This window comes from Sciurus vulgaris, assembly GCF_902686455.1.
Source record: "Sciurus vulgaris genome assembly, chromosome: X".
In the NCBI taxonomy this organism is placed as follows: Eukaryota; Metazoa; Chordata; class Mammalia; order Rodentia; family Sciuridae; genus Sciurus; species Sciurus vulgaris.
In genome coordinates this window covers 86,447,945-86,457,529 of record NC_136471.1, presented here as the reverse complement: position 1 = coordinate 86,457,529, position 9,585 = coordinate 86,447,945, and the positions used below count along the sequence as shown (strand labels likewise).

The 9,585-nt window shown below is 34.1% G+C and overlaps 1 long non-coding RNA gene across 1 annotated transcript in view; it reads left to right on the top strand.

Annotated features, from left to right (window-relative positions):
• The window catches only part of LOC306651493, a 543,249-nt gene that overhangs the window by 57,163 nt on the left and 476,501 nt on the right, over positions 1–9,585 (top strand). The gene's annotated exons all lie outside the window — the stretch shown is intronic.

The window sequence follows — 9,585 nt, the reverse complement described above, 5'->3', positions numbered from 1 at the left end:
TGTTGCCTGCAAGAGACTCACCTCATAGAAAAAGATACCCATAGACTAAAGGTGAAAGGATGGGGAAAAACATACCATGCACATGGACTCAGCAAAAAAGCTGGAGTATCCATCCTCATTTGAGATAATGTGGACTTCAAGCCAAAGGTCATTTCAAACTGCTTAAGGAAAGCATAAATCAGAAAGATATAACAATCATAAACATCTATGCCCCAAACAGTGGCTCATCCATGTATGTCAAACAAATCCTTCTCAATTTCAGAAACCAAATAGACCATAACACAAAAATACTAGGTGATAGTAACACACCTCTCTCACCACTGGACAGATCTTCCAGACAAAAATTGAACAAAGAAACCATAGATCTCAATAACACAATCAATAATTTAGACTTAACGGACATTTATAGAATATACCATCCAACCAAGAGTGAATACACTTTCTTCTCAGCAGCACATGGATCCTTCTCTAAAATAGACCATATATTATGCCACAAAGCTAATGTTGGCAAATACAAGAAGATAGAGACACTAGCATGTATTCTATCAGATCATAATGGATTGAAGTTAGAAATAAATGAAAGAGTAAAACACAGAAACTATTCCAACATCTGGAGATTAAACAATATGCTATTATATGATGAATGGATAACAGAAGATATTAGGAAGGAAAGTAAAAAATTCTTAGAGGTAAATGAGAACAAAGAAACATCATATCAAAATCTCTGGGACACGAAGAAAGCAGTACTTAGAGGGAAATTTATTTCATGGAGCGTATTTAATAAAAGAAGTAAAACTCAACAAATAAACAACCTAACACTACAGCTCAAAGCCCTAGAAAAAGAAGAACAGAACAGCACCAAAAGTAGTAGAAGACAGGAAATAGTTAAACTCAGAGCTGAAATCAATGAAATTGAAACAAAAGAAACAATACAAAAAACTGACAAAATAAATAGTTGGTTCTTCGAAAAAATAAACAAAATTGATAAACCTTTAGCCACACTAACAAAGAGAAGATGAGAGAAAACCCAAATCACTAAAATTCAGAATGAAAAAGGAAATATCACAACAGACAGGATTGAAATACAAAACATAATTAGAAGCTATTTTGAAAATCTATACTCCAACAAAATAGAAAATTTTGAAGGCATCAACAGGTTTCTAGAGACATATGAATTGCCTAAACTGAAGGAGGAGGACATAAACAATTTAAATAGACCAATTTCAAGTACTGAAATAGAAGAAGTCATCAAAAGCCTACCAACAAAGAAAAGTCCGGGACCAGATGGGTTCTCAGCCGAGTTCTACAAAACCTTTAAAGAAGAGCTCATTCCAATACTTCTCAAAGTATTCCATAAAATAGAAGAGGAGGGAACCCTCCCAAACTGATTCTATGAAGCCAATATCACCCTGATACCTAAACCAGACAGAGACTCATCAAGGAAAGAAAATTTCAGACCAATATCCTTAATGAACATCGATGCAAAAATTCTCAACAAAATTTTAGCAAATCGCATACAAAAACATATTAAAAAGATAGTGCACCATGATCAAGTTGGTTTCATCCCAGGGATGCAAGGTTGGTTCAACATCAGGAAATCAATAAACGTAATTCACCACATTAATAGACTTAAAGTCAAGAATCACATGATTATTTCAATAGATGCAGAAAAAGCATTTGATAAAATACAGCACCCCTTCATGCTCAAAACACTAGAAAAAAGAGGGATAGTGGGAACATTCCTTAACATTGTAAAGGCCATTTATGCTAAGCCCATGGCTAATATCATTCTAAATGGTGAAAAACTGAAAGCACTCCCCCTAAAAACTGGAACAAGGCAGGGATGCCCTCTTTCACCACTTCTATTCAACATCATTCTTGAGACTCTGGCCAGAGCAATTAGACAAACCAAAGAAATTAAAGGGATACGAATTGGGAAAGAAGAACTCAATCTATCCCTGTTTGCTGATGATATGATTATATATTTAGAGGAACCTGGAAATTCCACCAGAAAACTCTTAGAACTCATAAGTGAATTCAGTAAAGTAGCAGGTTACAAGATCAATGCCCATAAATCCAACGCATTTTTATACATAAGTGATGAATCTTCAGAAAGAGAAATTAGGAAAACTACCCCATTCACAATAGCCTCGAAAAAAATAAAATACTTGGGAATCAATCTCACAAAAGAGGTGAAAGACCTCTACAATGAGAACTATACAACACTAAAGAAAGAAATTAAAGAACACCTTAGAAGATGGAAAGATCTTCCATGTTCTTGGATAGGAAGAATTAATATTGTCAAAATGGCCATACTACCTAAAGTGCTATACAAATTCAATGCAATTCCAATTAAAATCCCAATGATGTACCTTACAGAAATAGAGCAAGCAATTATGAAATTCTTCTAGAAGAATAAGAAACCCAGAATAGCTAAAGCAATCCTTAGCAGGAAGAGTGAAACGGCGGTATTGCAATACCAGATCTTCAACTCTACTACAAAGCAATAGTAACAAAAACGGCATGGTATTGGTACCAAAATAGAAAGGTAGATCAATGGTATAGAATAGAGGACACGGACACAAACCCAAATAAATACAATTTTCTCATACTAGACAAAGGGGCCAAAAATATGCAATGGAGAAAAGATAGCCTCTTCAACAAATGGTGCTGGGAGAATTGGAAATCCATATGCAACCGAATGAAACTAAACCCATATCTCTCACCATGCACGAAACTAAACTCAAAATGGATTAAGGACCTTGGAATCAGACCAGAGACCCTGCAGATTATAGAAGAAAACGTAGGTCCAAATCTTCACCTTCTTGGTCTAGGACCAGACTTCCTTAACAGGACTCCCATAGCACAAGAAATAAAAGCTAGAATCAACCACTGGGATAGATTCAAACTAAAAAGCTTTCTCTCAGCAATGGAAACTATCAGCAATGCGAAGAAAGAGCCTACAGAATGGGAGAATATCTTAGCCAATCATACTTCAGATAGAGCACTAATCTCCAGAATCAATAAAGAACTCAAAAAACTTTACTCCAAGAATTCAAATAATCCAGTCGATAAATGGGCTAAGGAAATGAACAGACACTTCACAGAAGATCTTCAAGCAATCAACAAACATATGGAAAAATGTTCAACATCTCTAGTAATAAGAGAAATGCAAATCAAAACCACCCTAAGATTCCATCTCACCCCAATTAGAATGGCGATTATCAAGAATACGAGCAACAACAGGTGTTGGCGAGGATGTGGGGAGAAAGGTACACTCATACATTGCTGGTGGGGCTTCAAATTAGTGCAGCCACTCTGAAAAGCAGTGTGGAGATTCCTTAGAAAACTTGGAATGGACCCGCCATTTGACCCAGCTATCCTACTCCTTGGCCTGTACCCAAAGGACTTAAAATCAGCATACTACAGAGACACAGCCACATCAATGTTCATAGCTGCTCAATTCACAATAGCCAGACTGTGGAACCAACCTAGATGCCCTTCAATTGATGAGTGGATAAAGAAACTGTGGTATATATATACAGTGGAATATTACTCAGCCATAAAGAATGATAAAATTATGGCATTTGCAGGCAAATGGATGAAATTGGAGAATATCATGCTATGTGAGATAAGCCAATCTCAAAAAGCCAAAGGACGAATGATATCGCTAATAAGTGGAGGATGACACATAATGGGGGGGAGGGAAGTGTTAGTGTTAGGGTTAGAGTTAGGGTTAGGGAGGGTGGCAAGTATGGAGGAAGGAAGTACTGTATAGAGGGTAAAGAGGGGTGGGAGGGCTGGGGGGAAGGGAAAAAATAACAGAATGAATCAAACAATATTACTCTATGTAAATTTATGATTACACAAATGGTATGCCTTTACGCCATGTACAAACAGAGAAACAACATGTATCCCATTTGTTTACAATAAAAAAAAATAACTTGGCTATTGTGAATTGTGCTACTATAAACATTGATGTGACTATATCCCTATAATATGTTGATTTTAGACCTTTCAGATATACACCAAGAAGCTGACTGGGAAAGCTTGGTCAGATGGCAATTCCATTCCTAGTGTTTTTAGGAATCTCCACACTGCTATAACAAGTGGTTGTATTAATTTTCAATACCACCAACAATTTATCAGTGTATTGTTTTTCCACACTCTCACCAGAATTTACTAGAATTTATACGCTTTTTAAAAATTTTATGAATTCTTGATAAATTGTCATTCTGACTGCAGTGAGATTAAATCTCACTGATTTCTAGAGATTTCTAGAGATGTTGAGCATTTTTGATAGCTCCTCGTCTTCTGAAAATTGTCTTCTTTAGGTTTTTGCCTATTTATTAATTGGGTTATTTGGGGGAATGCTAATTTTAAAAAAAATTTAATATATTCTGGATATTAATGCCCCATCTGAGGATTAGGTGGGAAAGAAGTACCATTCAGTAGGTTCTCTCTGCATGTTCTTAAATTCCTTTGCTGTGTAGAAGCTTTTTAATTTGATGTTCAATTTATTGATTGTTGGTTTAATTTATTGCACTTTAGGAATCTTTTTAAAGAAGTCAGAGACTGTATCAATACATTGAAGGTTTGAGCCCACATTTTCTTCTAGTAGTTGTATATTTCCTGTTCAATTTCCTAGGTCTTTGATCCACTTTGAGTTGAGTTTTGTGTAGGGGGACAGATAAGGTTCCAGTTTCATTCTTCTACATATGGATATCCAGTTTTCCCAGCACCATTGGTTATAAAGGCTATCTTTTCTCCAACATATGTTTTTGGCATCTTTGTCTAGTACCATATGAATGTATCTATATGGGTTTGACTTTGTGTCTTCTACTACATTTCTTTTCATGTATGATTTGGTGGCAGTAACATGATGTATAATTTGAGGTCTGGTATACTCAGTATTGTTTTGGCTATTCTAGGTCTCTTAGTCTTAGAAATGAATTTCAGTACTGATCTTTCTAGTTCTGTGATGAATATCATTGGTATTTTGGTGAAAATTACATTGAATCTGTATAATGCTTTTGGTACAATGGCCATTTTGATAATGTTAATTATACTTATCAAAGAACATGGAATACCATTTCGTCTTCTAAGATGTTCAATTTCTTTCTTACATGTTTTATGGTTTTCATTGTAGAGGTCTTTCACCTCAATGGTTAGATTTAGTCTCAGATATTTTTGAGGTTATTGTGAATAGGAGAGTTTTCTTAATTCCTTTTTCAGCAGATACATTATTGAAGTACAGTAAAGAAATGGTGTATAATATTTCATCCATTGGAAAACCGAATCCATCAAATTCACTTCTCAGTGGCACCTGCAAATTTCTCTAAAATATATCATATATTATAGCACAAAACAAATATTTTCAAATCAAAATATAGAGAAAATTTCTTGTAGCCTGTCAGATCATAATGGAATGGAATTAGAAATCAATGAAAAGTTAAAAACAAAAATCATTCTACCACCTGGAAATGAAATAATACAGATTTGAATGATGAATGGATAACAAAAGAAATCAGGGAAAATTTAGAAATAAATGAGAATTAGATAAAAATTATATCAAAATCTCTGGGACAATATGAAGGCAGTTCTTAGAGGAAAGCTTGTAGCACTGATTCCACACATTAAAAACCAAAAACATACCAAATAAATAATTGAATGTTACCCTTACATGCCACAGAAAAGCAGAATAATCTAACACTCAAATCAGTAGGAAATAGGAAATAATTAAGATCAGAACCAAAATTAATTGAGAATAAAAAAATACAAAGGATCAGTGAAACAAAGAGTTGGTTCTTTGAAAAGATAAACAAGATTGATAAACTTTTAGCCAAACAAACCAGAACGACAGAGAAGGAACAAATCAACAAAATTAGAGATGAAAAAGGAAATATCTCCACAGAAACTCCTGAAATCCAGAAGATCATTAGAAACTATTTGGAAAATTTCCACTGCAATTAGCTAGAAAAATCACAAAAATACTTACATAGAAAACTTAATCAGATCAAAGACAAGAAATGGAATTGCAGCAACTATTAACATATTTCCAATGAAAAAAAGCCAAGGACCAGATGGAGTCTCAGACAAGTTCTACTAGACCTTTATAGAACTAATGCCATTACTCTTCAAAAATTCCATAAAATAGGAAAAGAGGGAACACTGTCAATTTCATTGTATATAGCCAGTATCACCTTTATACCAAACCAAACAAAGACAAATCAGTGAAAGGAAACTACAGCTTGATATTCCTGATGAATGTAGGTTCAAAATTAATTAATAAAATACTGGCAAACTGCATTCAAAACCATTAAGAAGATAGTGCACCATGATCAAGTAGGTTTCATTCCAGGAATGCAAAGTTGGTTTAATATAGCAAATCAATAAATGTAATTCACCATATAAATAGAGTTAAGGATAAGAACCACATGGTTATATCAATTGATGAAGAAAAAGCATTTGACAAAGTTCAGCAAATATTCATGTTTAGAACTCAAGAGAAAATACAGATAGAAGGAACGTACCTTAACATCGTAAAGGGTATTATGACAAACCAAAGGCCATCCTCATACTGAACAGAGCAAAATGGAATTTCAAAAAAAAAAAAACAGGAACAATATAAGGATGCCAATTCTCACCAATCCTGTTCAATGCAGTCCTTGAAACTCTATCTAATCACGCAAGAGAAGGAAATAAAAGGAATACAAATGGGAAAATAAGGAGTCAAATTTATCTGTTTGATACTATATTTAGAAGACCCCAAAACACCTCCAGGAGACTTGTAGAACTCATAAAAAATATCTAACAAAGTAGCAGGCCACACGATCAACATGCAGTTTCTGTAGTTTTATGTAAATTAGGGATATTAATTCTTTATCATTTACATGGTTTGTAAATATTCTCTGCCAATTTTGGGTGTCTTGAAAAATATTTTCACCATCTTTATTGAATTGACAATTTTATAGGTATATCAAACCTGTAAAACTGATCAAATTATACACTTCAAATATGAATTATATGTTGTATGATGATTACACTGAATAAAGAATATAAATGTTCTTTGATGCACAGATATATTTAATTGGACTATAGTCCAGTTCATTTATTCTGTTTGTTTTCTGTGCTTTTGATATCATATCCAAGGAATTTACTGTCAAATTCAAAGTCATGAAACTAATCATTCCTCATGTTTTCTTCTAGAGGCATAATATTTTTAACTCCCTACATTTGAATCTTGATCCATTTTGTGTTTATCTTTGTTATGGTATAAGACTTCTCTTAATTTTTCTATATATGGATATGTAGTGTACTTAGAACTATTGGTTGAAAGGACTGTATTTTCCAAGTTGAAAGGTCTTAGCACAGTTTTGAATAATTTTACCATAAACATAAGAGTCTATTTTTGAGATCTCTATTCTATTCCAATACATTGGTGTAAACATAGTGCTTTGATCATTGTAGGTCTGTGGTAAGTATTATTCCAAATGTGATTTTCTTTTCCAAAATTGTTTTAACTATTCAGGGTCCCGTAAAATTCCATATGGAATGATTACTCTTTTTTTTTTTTTTTTACTTTATTTTTGGGGTAGAATACTGGGGATTCAAAGGATCTTAACCACTGAGCCACATCCCCAGACCTTTTATTTTTATTTTTATTATGTTCTGTGTTTGCTTTAATTGTTTTTTTTTTATTTTTACAGATTGCATTTTGATTCATTGTATACAAGTGGGCTGCAACTTTTTGTTTCTATGGTTGTGCACAATATAGATTCATACCACTCGTGTAATCATACATATACATAGGGTAATGATGTCTGTCTGAATCCACCACCCCCTCTTCCTCCTCATTTCCCTTTTTGTAATCTAAAGTTCCTCCATTCTTTTCTCACCCACCACCCTCCCACTCCCATTATGTATCATCATTCACTTATCACGGAAAACATTCAGTCTTGGTCTCTGGTCTAATTCTTAAGTCGTTGATCCATTTTGAGTTGAGTTTTGTGCACAGTGAGAGACAGAGGTTTAATTTCATTTTACTATATATAGATTTCCATTTATCCCAGCACCATTTGTTGAACAGGCTATCTTTCCTCCATTGTATGTTTTTGGCTCCTTTGTCTAGAAGGAGTTAACTGTATTTATTATTTCACTTAGCCCAATATTCTCCATTTCCATCCATTTATCTATATATACTATAATATTATTCTTCTTTATGGCTGAATAATATTCCATTGTGTATATATACCACAGTTTCTTTATCCATTCATCAGTTGAAGGGCATCGAGGTTGGTTCCACAATCTAGCTATTGTGAATTGAGCTGCTATAAACATTGATGTGGCTGCATCGCTGTAGTATGCTGATTTTAAGTCCTTTGGGTACAAACTGAGGAGTGGGATAACTGGGTCAAAAGGTGGGTCCATTCCAAGTTTTCTGAGAAATCTCCACACGGCTTTCCAGAGTGGCTGCACCAATTTGCAACTCCACCAGCAATGTAAAAGTGTGACTTTTTCCCTACATCCACACCAACATCTATTATTGTTTGTATTCTTGATAATAGCCATGCTAATTGGAGTAAGATGAACTATTAGAGTTGTTTTAATTTGGATTTCTCTAATTACTAGAGATGTTGAACACTTTTTCATATATTTATTTATTGCCTGTATATCTTCTGTAAAGTGTCTGTCCAGTTCCTTGGCCCATTTGTTGATTGAGTTCTTTTTTATTTTTGGTGTAAAGTTTTTTAAGTTCTTTATAAATTTGGAGATTATTGCTCTATCTTATGTGTGTGTGGGGAAAAGATTTTCTCCCACTCTGTAGGCTCTCTTTTCACATTATTGATTATATCCCTTGCTGAGAAAAAGCTTTTTAGTATGAGTCCATTCCATTTCATTGATTCTTGCTTTGATTTCTTGTGCTTTGGGAGTCTTGTTATGGAACTCTGGGCCTATGCCAACGTGATGAAGATTTGGGCCTACTTTTTCTTCTGTTTGGTGCATGGTCTCTGGTCTAATTCTTCAGTCATTGATCCATTTTGAGTTGAGTTTTGTGCAAGGTGAGAGACAGAGGTTTAATTTCATTTTACTATATATAGATTTCCATTTATCCCAGCACCATTTGTTGAACAGGCTATCTTTTCTCCATTGTATGTTTTTGGCTCCTTTGTCTAAAAGGAGTTAACTGTATTTATGTGGGTTTGTCTCTGTGTCTTCTATTCTGTACCATTGGTCTGTCTGTCCATTTTGTTGCCAATAACATGTCATCTTTGTATTCTTGCTCTGTAGTATAGTTTAAGGTCTCATATCATGATACCTCCTGTTTCACTTTTCCTGCTCAGGAATTGTTTGGGAATTTGAGGTCTCTTATTCTTCCAGATGAAGTTCATGATTGCTTTCTCTATTTCTATGATGAATGTCATGAGTATTTTAATTGGAATTGCATTGAATCTGTATAGTGCTTTGGCTAGAATGGCCATTTTGCCTATATTAATTCTGCGTATCCAAGAACATGGGAGATCTTTCTGTCTTCTATAGTTTTCATTAATTACTTTCTTTAGTCTTCTGTAGTTTTCATTGTAG